Below are 3,400 nucleotides of genomic sequence, written 5' to 3'. Positions count from 1 at the left end.
TGTTGACCGTGTTTTCGCCTGACATCAATCTGATTCTCATTTGGGCCTGACAGACTTCAGCACCTAAAACTTTTTTGTTGTTTTTTATCCTTACGTGGAGTTTGTGCTGGAGTCTGTGTTGTGCTGGGAGCTGGTCGTTTTTTGATGTTAGTGGACTCACTTTCCTTAGCTGCGGTGTTGTAGCTGTGTGTACAGTTTATAAGCAGTAGGCAAGAGGCTAGGGAGCACGCATTCATATATTTTTTTTAAACTACATATAGTTTAAGCTTTTTCAAGTATTTCCATTTAAGCTTTTCCACTTCCCATTTTGAGTTTCATTTGATACTACCCTGTTCTTATTTCTATTGCCATTTTCATCTTTCAGTTTGAGCATCTCCATTTAAACATTTGCATTTTAAATTAGCTTTTTCAATTTCTTTTTTTGAAATCAAAAAAGTGTAATATGGCCCGATTATTTCTAGTAGTGTAGTAAAATAATAATCTTTTTAATTTGATCTCTTATTTTTCTATTTGGACTTTCAATTTTAATTTTGACCAAAAATATCCTCCATAAAAACGAATGGGCTTGTGCCACAGACAGGACTGAGAAGTCAGAAAGTATTAAGAGACGGATTATAAGATTGTTGGTTTTAGTCCTTGCATAAGATTTCTTGATAATAGCATTTTATAATGCTAGAATGGCATAACAGCATGCAGTATCACAAAGTACCATCACAACCTGACCTCAGGTGTCCGAGATAATGTAGGTGACAGATGGACAGACAGGATCACAGGTTAAGGGTTAACATTAGGCATATAGGGGTGATGATCAGAGTTGGAGTTAGGGGTACATACTTAATGGAAGGTTTTCTTTAGGAGTGTACATGTAAGTGTGAGGGAGAAAGACAGAAACAGAAGCACTCCTGTCACAGTGCTCACAGCCGCCTCACCATCACCCAGGAGTCTTTGCTGCAACTGTCCATTTTAGAATACAAGATCCTTCTAGAAATTGCGCATGATCTGTGTTAAATAATGCAGCAAGATTTTTTTTTGTAATGTAAAAAAGCTGGCTTTTAGTTGCATTAGTGGGACAATAATGCCACCTGACAATTGCTCCCTTATGTCTTGACTGTGGCCTCCAGGAAAAGAGTCAGACTCCTTGTGATTGACAAGGACAAAAAGAGTAGTCCCTCTTCTGTTTTTGAATTGTCAACCACAGCCATGGGATTTAAGAGTGGAGGATGAAACCGTGACTTTGACTACAAGAAGTAAAGGACTTAAGCATGACAAGTGTGATTACAGTATCTAGGAAAGTCATTTAGGGCGCCAAGGTAAGAGACAGTCTCAACAGGACATTCAATTATTTATAACACTGGGGAGAGTGGGTACTTTCAAGGCCAAACAGCTTACAGCCTTTTCAAGGAAGGTGTATTATCAGATACTTCAGTAACACTAATTCTACTACATCCTATTACAATAAAACAATTTAACATAAATGGTATGTCACCAAAATCCACTTTATCTACACCAGCAATTTGAAGCTGACCTGTCATGACACTGACAGACCACTGTGTTGATGTAGCTTTTGTCGTAGAGGTAACTAATCAATAAAAATTAAGCTGTGATACAGGTTTATAGGAAATGTGAACTCAAAAGCAGGGAGAGGTACTGTATTTTTGTTTTACAAAGTGTATTAGCTTTGAAATTCATCACATTTTCAACATGTGGGTTTTATGTGATAGCTGCTGGGGAGATGAATACATATCCTGCTGCTTCCATTCTTAGCTCTATGATTAAGTCCCATGATTATTATGCCTCACTTAACTTGTCAGAAAAAAACAATCAGCAGCAGCTTAGGTGGAAGGTTCAGTATGAAACTATAGGACCAGTAATGTATTCCTACTAGGAGCAATGGAGTAGTGGAAGAGGACTCCAGTGGCAACCTGTGAAGCTCTGGTGAACTCCAGGTCCCAGAGGGTTAAGGCAGCGCTGGAAAATAATGGTAGCCACACAAAATATTGACACTTTGGGCCCAATTAGGACATTTTCACTTAGGGGTGTTCTCACTTTTGTTGATGTTGTTGTTGTTGTTATCTTGAAGCGACAGCAAATTTACACTGTTACACAAGCTGTACACTCACTACTTTACATTATAGCAAAGTGTCATTTTTTCAGTATTGTCACATGAAAAGATGTGAGGGGTGAGATTCTGTATTGTAGTTTGTTTTGCCATTGACATGGTACAGTGCTGACTGCAATCACCACTCAGGTGTCTAGCAGTGTTGGTGACGTGGAAGAACAGATCAGATATATAAGGTAACGTTACTCGTTTAGTGATCCAACTATAGCCGTAGCTAACGTTATGCTAATGTTACGTGATTTTATCACAGTAGGATAAATCAGAGATGGAAATCATGGTTGCTCTGTGGTAAACTTAAAGAGGTGGTATTATGCTTGTTGGCTTTTCCCCTCTCCTTTATTGAGTTATATATCTTTTTTGTGCATGTAACAGGTTTGCAAAGTGAAAAAGCCCAAAGTCCAGCCCAAAGGGAGTTCCCATCTCCCACAGAAAACTCTGAACCGCTTGAAAACAGCTCGTTTGTAGTCCAGCCCTTCACTTCCTTTACTTGTGACCTCACAATGAAAACGCGTCATGAAGCTTGCCAAGCGGCTAGCGGGGTCAGGCACGCCCTCAAACCAAGCTAGTCTGAGCCCTTTGGTGCGACTCGCCTTTGTTTGGTTTTTCCATTGTAGAAATGTTGCACCTGTACCTACTTCCAGGTACTTTTTATCGTATCACCTCACCTCCGTCGAGGTTCCAAGCGAGCTTAGGGACACTAAAACGTAACGTGAAAACACAACAGACTGCTGATCGGTCAGAGAGAATATTCACTATTCACTGCATCATCATTGCTGCACCAGACAGAAGCCAGCAACAGAAAGTTTTATATTTCATATGGATGGATTTCAAATTTATGGATTTCATATTCATATGGAATTTCATCACTAAATCCACTTCTGAGAAGTTTTGAGGTGAGAAATCAGCTGTGTAGATTTCGAATATTGACAGTTTTACGAGAAGTGATGGCGGAACAAAAATGTGCTTGAATATTGTCGGAGTTGAGGAGCTCTGCAAGTGGCTGCGGGGGAAGCCTGCGCCAACCCGCGGGAGGAGCGTGTGAGGCCGACCAGCCGCCCGCTCACAGAGCCCTCTGCTCCCGCCGTCACACAGACCGCTGCAGCAACAACGGCAGAGGAAAACACAGCTGGAAGCTTTTCATACCGCTTATCTGTCTTTACATTCTGAGGAATGTTGAAACGTTTTAACTTAAAAAAGAGAAAGCTGTGTGGATCGCTGGTGTGTGTCGCATTGAACATTACGTCGCGGCAGTTGTGTGTGGCGTCGCTATGACGACAAGCT

The sequence above is a fragment of the Micropterus dolomieu genome, linkage group LG17 (genome assembly GCF_021292245.1).
Source record: "Micropterus dolomieu isolate WLL.071019.BEF.003 ecotype Adirondacks linkage group LG17, ASM2129224v1, whole genome shotgun sequence".
In the NCBI taxonomy this organism is placed as follows: Eukaryota; Metazoa; Chordata; class Actinopteri; order Centrarchiformes; family Centrarchidae; genus Micropterus; species Micropterus dolomieu.
This window is presented reverse-complemented; position numbering follows the sequence as displayed.